We start from the raw sequence: 10,774 nt of genomic DNA on the forward strand, positions 1-10,774 counted from the left end.
TCCTGTGGAAGAAGTCTGGGAGGCCTTGGGGAAAACTGGCAGCAGAGACCTTGGTGCACAGGAGGGGGTAGGGGAGCAGCAGACTTGCAGGTAGGGAATGTGGGGTTAAGTGCTAGCTCTGCCCTGCATCAGCTTCAAGCAAGTACCTGCAGTTCTGTGAGCCTCTGTCGTCTTATGTGTACATGGGGACATGAAACAATAGGGACTTGGATATCTCTGCCAGATTATTGTGGATTTTGAGTGTTCATACGGGTGCCTAACACAGTATATGTGAGTTGACTCTAAGGTTTGATATTATGTGTGGCAGGTATTATGTGTGGCTGTGAGCCTCTGCTTGACCATGGAGTCTCGGACCAGCCTTCATAGAACACCTTCCTTTTGCATGGCCCTGGTTTCCCCACATGCATACTGGGGAAGAGTTGGAGTGAATGGCCCACAAGTGCCTTTGTAGCCCTGGGACTGTGCTCTAGATGGCCTCAGGTTGTGGCCAGCAAGGCCTGAATTGGGATGTTTACTTTGAGACCTTGCCTTCTCTGACAAGGCTGAAGCTGCCAGAGCCTTCCAGGGCCAACGTAAAGGGCCTCAGCTGGGGCCAATTCCTGAAGCCAGTAGCCATGGAGAAGCATCCTTACTCGAGGTGAGGGTTCAGTGCTGCCCAGCTCCAGAGCACAGCTAGATATAACAAAACCCTCGCAAGTCCATGTCTGGGCAGCATGGTGAGCCCAGTGGGCATAGTCTGAGGGCTCTGCCTCACCTTCTCTACTCCCATGAATCCAGGCAGGAGAACCAGGGAGACACACTGGCCTCTGCATCTTCACCAGGCACATACCAGAAACTAAGGGTAGTTACATTGGATTTACCAGCTAGGGAAATGTGATGGGAATAAGGATGCAAACCAGGCTGGTATGGACTTCAGGGCCTGGGGGATTGGAAGACATGAACCTGGAGAATTACTCAGATCGGGAGACTGAAGTGCAGAGGCAGAACTTGCTCAGGGTTGCATGGGAGTAGGTGGCAGGGCCAGATATGTGACTGGCACTGGATCTCCTTTCTGCCACTTACTCCCTTCTGAAACAGATCATATATCTGCTACTTCAAAATGCAATTGTTTCTATCTCTGGTTCTAACTTTCTCCCAGGACAGCTCTTCTGAAATTGAAAGCCAATATACCTGTCCCTGGAATCTGCCAGCTGCCGGGATCAACATCTCCGCTTCCTTCAACCATTTTGTCCCCCATGTTGAATTGCCATATTTAACAGAAAATATTAGCTAATTAATTAATTAGTTAATACAGGATACCCAGTTAAATTTGAGTTTCAGATAAACAACGAATAGTTTCTTAGGTTAAGTATGTCTTATGCAATATCAGACACAAATATATTAACAAATTATTTCTTGTTTTCTGAGATTCAAATTTAACTAGGTGTCCTGTATTTATCTAGTAGCCCTAACCACACCCCACCCCCCATCCTGGCTAAGCCTTCTCTGGGAGCTGCTGGTGAGGTTTCAAGAATGTCACAGGATATCCCTTTTGGTTCAGGGTGTCTTTAATGGGCAGCCCCTGACTACTCCATGTCCTGCCTCCACCTTCGCCCGCAGATTCCTTTCCCTTCTGGCCAATGATTGGTTTGTGATGGAGGAGACAGCTTAGCCTCTCCACCAGGCTGCAGCCAGCAATGAATTCTCTTGTACTCCCGTTCCAGCTCCCAGGGTGTAAGTCTGCCCTCTTGACTCCCCATTCATGCTATTCATTACCACCACTCAGCCACTAAGCCTTTGTTGCTGAGCACCTGGAACACAATTTATTCTTCTCTTACCCCCAAAGTGGGAGTTCTGGGAAAGGAGCCAAGGATCTGAGAAAGGCTGCTGAAAGAGGAAGCTCCACGTGCCTGCCCTGCCTGCAACACTGCGGCTGCTTTGTTCTGGTGCCACACGGGTAGAATGGGTGTGACCTTCTTGACGCTGTAGGCAGTGGCTCCCAGACTCTCACAGAAGTGGTCTGCTGAAGGCAGAAGTATTCTAAAATTTCAGCCTTGGCCCCTGTGGGCATTTGTCCAGTGTCCACTTGATGCCAGCAGAAAGCTCAGTCAGTACTTCCACTCCAGGGCTGCAGAAGAGGCAAAGGTGAGAGGCCCTGTACCCCTTTTCCCATTCCCAACCCCTCCATAAGGACAGAGGCCAGCCAGGTGCACACACAGCTCCCAGAAGGCAAATGACAGACCTCTCCCAGAAACTTGTACCTAGTTCTGTGTCCTCCTGAGGCAGACAGAATGGAGGATTGGTGTGAAACTGATTTATCAGGAAAAGAACAGCAGGGAACTAGACAAGTGGGACAGAGAAGCAAAGTGCATGAAGTCAAGCAAAAGTGTGGCATCAAGCCAAGTTGCGCAGACAGTGACTTTGGCCCAATTCCATGGGGAGTTCTGGGGACACCTCAGAGTTGTCCAGTCAGGGGAAAGAGAACTGGGGTATTATTGATACCTCCACACTGCCAGTCCTTCCAGGCACTTGCTGTTCTGGGGATGCAGATGGAGTGGTTCTGGCGGCCAGGGCTGTCTTCCAACAGAGGGAGAGTGTGAAGACACCTGGCTGGGCAGAGGCAGGAGAAATGAGGAGGAAAGGTGTGAGGCTGGTGCTGGGCAAAGGTCAGAAGAGTTGGAGAGGGGCAGGTTAAGGAGGGATTACCTTTGAATGACCCACCCAACATGTACTTCTGTGAGTCTGAGTTTCGCTCAGAAAAAAGCTTCCCTAAAAAGTGAGTAACACATAGTACTCATGCCCCACCCCTGCAAGCCCTAGTTCCCAAGCTATTTCTGTTTTACTCTAATAACAATAAGTCCAATACATACACCTCCTGACTAAGCCACTCAGCGTGGACTGAGGGCCCACTTCAGGTCAAGAACGAAGGCTTGGTCAAGTGTAGGAAAGACCACACCCTGCTCCCAGGCCCCACCCCTGCCATGCCACCTCCAACTCATGATGCAGGGGTTCTGCTCCATCATGGAAGGCTTGCTTCTGGCTAGAGCTGCAGAAAGCTAAGGACCCATCTGGTAATTCTAAACATCCACTAAATGCCAGATCCTGTGGTAGGCTCTTTGCATGCCTTATTTTATGTCCCTTAATGCTCAACGCCCCGATGTGGTTACTATGAGCCCATTTATTCAGATAAGTAAGCTGAGGCTTAGAGGCACAGAATGGTGATCCAAATATATATGGCTGGTAAGTGATGGTGTCATGTTCAAATCTAGGCCTGCTGGGCCCCGCAGCTGGGGATCTCTGTACCTCTAAGGTTGCTGTTGCCAGGAGTCCACACTGGAGTCAATAAGAGGTGGAGGCACCAAGCTAGGGCTGCATGGGCCAAGCCTCTTATGTGGCTTGGCATCAGTAAAGCAAGGCACTCCCCGAATGATAAGTTTTAGAGAAATTATCCATTTTGAAAAATAATTGTAGGGTCATAATGGAAAAGCTCAGACCATTGTAGGACTTCCTTACCTAGCTTTATTTTAATTTGTACGAGGTAAGTTAGGGGCGCCTTATTCTTTTCCAGGCTTAGGGCCCCTAAATAAAGATCTTCATTGATCCTGCCTAGCCCCAGCTCACAGGCCCTGCAGGGAGTTGCTGCTTTCCTAGCCTCTGTGACCTCTTTGTTAACTTAGCAAAGGTGAACTGTGCACCTCTATCTGCCGTGCCTGTGTACCATGTAGGGGATACAGCAGTTTCTGATTCCCTACCTGTTCTTGGGGACAATGACATGTGCTGACATGCTGTGTATATGGGGCAGGGCTCTGCAACTCCAGATGGGCTCTGAGCTCCCTGCAGATGGGGTTCTTCCAAAAGCCAAAAGCCCCCTGAAATCCCTGTACATAGCAGGAGCCAGGCCCATGGCCTCCACAGCTTGGGGTGGGGTCAGGCTGGGCACAGTGGTTAGGATGGTGGCAGGGTGGGGATAATCTGAAACCTGGCGGTGAACCAGGGCTTCTTTTGGACAGAGACTCCTCTCTTCCTCCCAGGAAAATCTTTCATATTCCAAAGGCTGGAAATGAAAAGGAAACCTCTAAACCATTTGGACCTGTAAAGTAAAGCTTAAATGTTCTGAAGGTAAGGAGGATATACTCAGCTAACAGCTTCTGCATCAATTATGAATCTCTTTCAATGGCTACATGACCCCCTGGGATAGGTCTGCCCAGGTTCTCCTGGCTGGCTAGGGGAGGCCCAAGGCCCCAGCATTATATCTGACCTCAAGCCCAGGGCCTCTGAGAAAGATTCAAGTGCTGGGTAGGCCTGGGGTGGTATCATTGCTCCCAGCAGCTGCCAGCAGTTGGTCCAGTCTTACAAGCAAGACACTGGAACAGACTGGCTCATTATGGTCTGGTGGGCACCCCTGCACCAGGGACCCAGGAGCTTCCCAGGAGCGCTGAAGCAGAGGCAGGAGTCACAGTCCTGGGACTGTTAAAGGCAAGTCCCTGAGTTTTCAGCCAATTACATAGGGCAGAAAAACACAGAAATTCATATACTCTTTAAAACCTAGCACTGTCTTTGCTTACTTGCTTGCTTCCTGACTGAATAATTGAATAATTCATGCAAAAGCTAGTAGGACCTCTCATCTTTCCCCAATTCTTGTTTAAAGCAGAGGGGTTGGGGGCATGGAGCAAGGAGATGACCAATGAAGTGGTGGCCTGTGGGGTCAGGATATTGGCTACATACAGAGGGATTGAGCAATAAGTAAATATACTGAGGGTAGTGTGAGCCAGATTTCTCCATGTTGGAGAAAGAAGTTGCAAACATGGAAAGGGGAGAAGCTAGAATGAATCCTCTGGTGGTGGAGTCGAAATGGAGGTATCGATGTGACTAACTTATGATTTTCAAAATATGGATATAGAAATAACTATAAACACATGTACACACACACGCGTGCACGCGCACACACACACACACACACACACACACACACATTCTCTAGCTATGACCACTGACAGGCCCTAGGAACAGCAACCCCCCAAGAGCAATAAGCAAACCTCACACCCAGTTCTGTTTCTAAATGCCATTCTCCACTAACGGAACCAGGGCTCCTTGGAAAAATAGCTAATTCCAAGGCTGTGGCAGGGCAATTAGAACATATGAAACATCTTATTGTTTCAGACAAGTAGAAAATGCCCAAAGCAGGATGTAGGACATATTAAAAGGAAACAAAGATAATATCCAGAAATCCTACACTCAACATCAAAAAACAACGCAATCAGAAGCCGGACACAGGACTTGAATAACATTTCTCCAAAGAAGATAAACAAATGGCCAATAAGCACATGAAAACATATCAACATCACTAATCATAAGGGAAATGCAAATCAAAACTACAATGAGTTATTACCTCACACCCATTAGGATGACTACCATTAAAAATCAGAAAATAACAAGAATTGGCAAGGATGTGAAGAAAGTGGAAACCCTTTTCGTTACTGGTGTAGCTGCGATGGAAAACAGTATGGTGATTCCTCAAAAACCTGAAAATAGAATTACTATATAACCCTGAAATTTCACTTCTGGGTATATGCCCAAAAGCACCAAAAGCAGGGACTCAAAGAAATATTTGTACCTTAGTATTCATAGCAACATTATTTATAATAGCCAAAAGGCAGAAGCAGCCCAAGTGTCCATCGGCAGATGAATGGATAAACAAAATGTGTTATATATGTACAATGGAATATTATTATTCAACCTTAAAAAGAAAGAAAATCTTGACACATGCTATAACATGGATGAACCCTGAAGACTTTCTGCTAAGTGAAATAAGGCAGTCACAACTGATACACACATGTGATTCCACGTATGTGAGGTAGCTGAAGTAGTCACATTCATAGACGGAAGGTAGAATGGCCTCCAGTCACAGGGGTGGGAGGGGAGAATGGGAGAGGGAAGGTTAATTTAATAGGTGCTGAATTTCAATTTTGTAATATGAAAAGAGTTCTGGAGATGGATGGTTGTGATAGTGGCACAACAATGTGAAAGTCCTTTTGTAAAAAACTTGAATTATAGTTGACATGATATCATATGTGAATGTCCTTAAAACCAGGGATCCCAAATCCCCAGGCTATGGACTGGTACCAATCCGTGGCCTTTTAGGAACTGGGCCACACAGCAGGAGGTGAGCAACGGGCAAGTCAGTGAAGCTTCACCTGTGTTTGCAGCCGCTCCCCCCCAGTGCTAGCAACTGCCTCAGCTCCACCTTGGATCATCAGGCATTAGATTCTCATAGGAGTACCGGTTCCTGGTGCTAAAAAGGTTGGGGACCACTGCTTAATAGCACTGAACTGTACATTAAAATGTTTAAGGTGATGTTTTATTTTATGTGTATTTTACCACAATTTAAAATAGTTTTTAAAAACATACAAAAGTCAACTTGAAGGGCTCCCAATGGCCAAATCTGGGACAATTTGAGCATCAAAATAAATAATAATGGAATCCATGAGTCCATATTAATATAAAAAAATAAATGAATAAACAAATGGGGAGAAGAGAAAGCTCTTCCTTACAGTAGAATGCCAGGTAATAAATGTAGAATGAATAAGAGAATTAGAAAACCACTATTTTGCAACCATTGTGGAAATATTTGATTTAGGCAAGAGTCATCAATGGATGCTAATAAAACTATCAGATGACATTTTCATGAGGAACAAGATATTTACATAATCTCAAACTCTCCACAAAATATTTATTAATATTTAAGGTGGAGAAGGCTTGCAGGCACCATCTTAACCAAATGTCAAACATTAATATCCCCAGTGGAATATTTTGAGACAAATTGACAATGTACAATACAATCTATTTGGATGAAATGGGAAGAATACAGCATCACTTCTATGATATTCCCTCCAAACATGAGTAACATCAGATAAACTCAAAATGAGGGACATTCTACAAAATAACCAAACTACAGTCTTTGCAAGTGTCGAAGTCATGAAAGTAAAGATTGAGAAACTATCTCAGACTGAAGGAGACTATAGAGACTTGACAACTAAATGCAACATGTGTTCATAGATCAGATCCTTTTAATATAAAGAACATTATTGGGATAATAGGTGAAATTGGAACTGGGTCTGTAGATTAGATAGTAATAATATAATGTCCTGACTTCACTGGTAGTAATGTAGTTTTGTGAAAGCATGTACCTGTTTTAATTTATTTGCAAATAATTCAGTCTTCCCTTCCTCTCCTTCCCCTTCTTTCCTCTCTTCTCCCTTTCCTTCCCTTCTCTTCCCTTCCCTCTTTCTTTCCTTCCTTCCCATCCTCCCTCTTTCCCTCCCTCCCTCCCCCGTCCCCTCCTTCTTCATTCCAGTGTTGCTGTATATTCGCGGTTCCAAGGTAAGGGGTACAAGGCTCAGGCAGTTAGAAGAAAATGCGGAAGCCGGAGGCAATGCAACATAGCTCTTAATCCAACAAAGACACAGCCAACCACACAGGGCAGCAGCACCTTTTATGCACAAGTTAAACCATAGTGGCACACTGCCAGATAATGAAAGACCACACATGAGTACTGGGGACATGGTTACGTAAGGGGAGTGCTAAGTCACTTTTGCTTATAAGTTAGCTGTTAAGGGTGTCAGGAGGAGCCTGACTATGGCCATTTTTCTTTCTCCGCACATTCTACCCCTTCTGGGTTCCTCCCTTATACCTATGGAGGATTAGCAAGTGATCACTGTAGGAGGGCAGAGCTCTGTACCCACAGGCCACAACAACAATATAGGGAACAACAACATGCCACTAGAAGGCAGGCTCCATCCAGGAGAGCTAAGACCAAATGCCAAGTGGACCTTAGGCCTGCCTACCACTCCTGCAGAGGATCCCCAGTGATCCGTTGCACTTCCTGTATTTCTTGGGAAAGACCTGCCAAGGCTTTTGAGATGTCGTGCCAGTGGTCCAGGATGTAAACAAAACATTTAGTGTTCAGAACGGCACAAGTGCCTCTTTGGGCAACAGTCAAGATATCCAAAGCCAAATGATTTTGCAATAGTACTTTTCTAATTTGATCTGCTTCATCAGTTACCAGACTAAGGGCTTTAGTATAAGTCAAGACTCAAGCAGTATATTCTGTCAAAGCTGTCACTTGCATTTCAACTACCACATCACCTGCCGCAGGCAGAAAGATGGCTAAGGGGTAATACCACCATGGGGTCTGTTTAAGTACGGACATGTTGCGAATAATTTGCATCCTAATTTGTGGGGCACCATGGGAGCTCCTGCCACACAGTTGCTGGCAAATATGGGCATCCCCAAGTATAGCAGCCTGTCCAATTCAAGGGAATGTAGGGCCATCCATGAGCCCCATGTACCCATAGGCTTCCTGGGAGCAAAATCATAGATGGATGCCGACATGCTTTTGTCCTGTCCACCAATGCATGGTGGATGAGATAGTAGTCAGGTTTTGGCATAGGGCATTTGACACCCACCTTTACAGTCAGGACTCTGTGTTTCTTTCAATACAATGGGGCACATCCCCAGTCGGTCCTTTCCTCTCTCCCTCCTCCACTTTTTTTTTCTTTCTCTCTTTCTTTCTTTCTTTCTTTCTTTATTAGTCGGGAGGGAGTATGGAGGTGTATGGGATGAGGGAGGGAGTGACGTAGGGATTGGGGGGTAGTGAGGATATGGGGTTTCGTTCTCTATATCTCTTTCTCTCTCTTTCTATTTCTTTCCTTCCCTACCGAACTCTGTCATCCTCTCCTCCCTCCCCACTCTTTCTTCTTTCTTTCTTTCTTCTTTCTTTCTGTCTTAGTCATGTTCTCTTCCTTTCTCGTCTTTTCTTTCTTTCTACGCATATAACCTCCTCCCTGACTCGCTCCCTGGGGGTATACTCAATAGAAATAAGTGCTTCTATCTACCAAAATTCATGTAGAAGAATATAGCAGCTTTATTTATAATAGCCCTCAATTAGAAACTACCTGTATTAGCCTAATCAGGCTGCCATAACGGAATACCACAAACTGGGTGGTTTCAACAACAAAAATTTATTTTTCTCTCAGTTCTGGAGGTTAGAAGTCTGAGATCAAGGTGCCAGTGGGATTGGTCTCTGATGAGACCTCTCTCCTTAGTTTGCAGACAGTTGACTTCTTGCTGTGTCCTCACATGGTCATTCCTTGGTGTATGAGCGAGCACTCTTGGTGTCTCTCCCTTTTCTTATAAGGACACTAGCCTTATTAGATTAGAGCACCATACTTGTGATCTCATATAACCTTAATTACTTCCTTAAAGACCTAATTAACAAATATAGTCACACTCGGGTTTAGGGCTTCAAATCATAAATTTTGGGGGGACATGATTCAGCACATAACATCACTCAAATGCAGTGGAATGCATTAATACTGATATAATTCTACAATGAAACGCTACACAACAATGAGAATGAACAAACTACGAATACACATGACAACGCGGATGAATTTCGCAGACATAATGTTGAGCAAAAGAATCAATACACAAAAGAACACATATGGTTTTATTTATATGAAGGTCAAGAATAGGCAAAGCTAACCTATAGTGAGGTTGGCTTAATGATGTTGGTAGTAGGTATTGCCTGAAAGGAATATGAGTGAGACTTCTGGGGTACTGAAATGTTCTGTCTCATTCTGAGTAGTGATTACACAGGTATTTACATATGTAAAAATCAATCAAGTCAGAAACACAGAAGCAACTCAAGTATCCATTGACAGATGAATGAGTAAACAAAATGTGGTATATACATACAGTAGAATCTTATTCAACCTTAAAAAGGAAGGAAATTCTGCAATGTGCTACAACATGGATGGACTTTACCATTCTGCTAAGTGAACTAAGGAAGTAACAAAATAGCAAATACTGTATGATTCCACTTATATGAGATAGCTAGAGTAGTCAAATTCATAGAAACAGGAAGTAGAATGGTGGCTGCCAGGAGCTGGGGAGACAAGGGGAGTGGGGAGTTATTGATTAATGGGTACAGAGTTTTGGTTTTACATGATGAAAGAATTATGAGGATAGATGATGGTGATTGTCGTACAACATTATGAATGTATTTACCACCAAACTGTACACTTAGAAGTGGTTAATATAGTAAATTTTATGTTAAGGATATTACCACAATAAAAAAATTTTGTATAAAAAAGTTAATCAAGCTTTAATGGAAGACATGTATAGTTTACTGAATAAAAATCACAAACTCTGTTTAAAAAAATCAAAGAAATGTGGAAGGTAATGAGTTGAAATAACCATAGAGTGTGTAGTATGGAGAGAGAATAGGAAACAGTGTGGGAAGAGACTGGGTGAGAGATGGGCCCTGGTAGTTGACCCTTGTAGTGACCCTTGGACTTTTTTCCTTATAGAGTTTGGATTTTTCCCCCAAGAGCAATAAGAAGCCATCAGAGGGGTCTAGGCAGGAAGTAACATGATCGCATTGCATCTTAAAGACCTTTCTGGCTGCAGAGAGCTTGGCAGAATAGAGGGGCAACAGTGGAGGCAGGAAGACCAGTCAAGAAGCTGCTGTGGTCCCAGTCAGAGAGGAGAGTGGCTTGGCCTTGGATGGGATCTGTAAGGATAGAGAGCAATGGGAAGGTTTGCAGAATCATCAGGGCTGGTAATAAATTTTAAGTAGGGTAAGGTAAAAACAGGAGTCCTAGAGATACCTAGGCCTTTGCCTTAAGTGATTGGGTAGTTTGTAATTCATTTCCCAAGCCTGAGAATATGGGAGGTGTGAGGTTTTGGGGACAGAAGAGGAGGATGTGAGTTCGATTATGATATATTGAGTTTG

The sequence above is a fragment of the Rousettus aegyptiacus genome, unplaced genomic scaffold (assembly GCF_014176215.1).
Source record: "Rousettus aegyptiacus isolate mRouAeg1 unplaced genomic scaffold, mRouAeg1.p scaffold_m13_p_3, whole genome shotgun sequence".
NCBI classification, from domain to species: Eukaryota; Metazoa; Chordata; class Mammalia; order Chiroptera; family Pteropodidae; genus Rousettus; species Rousettus aegyptiacus.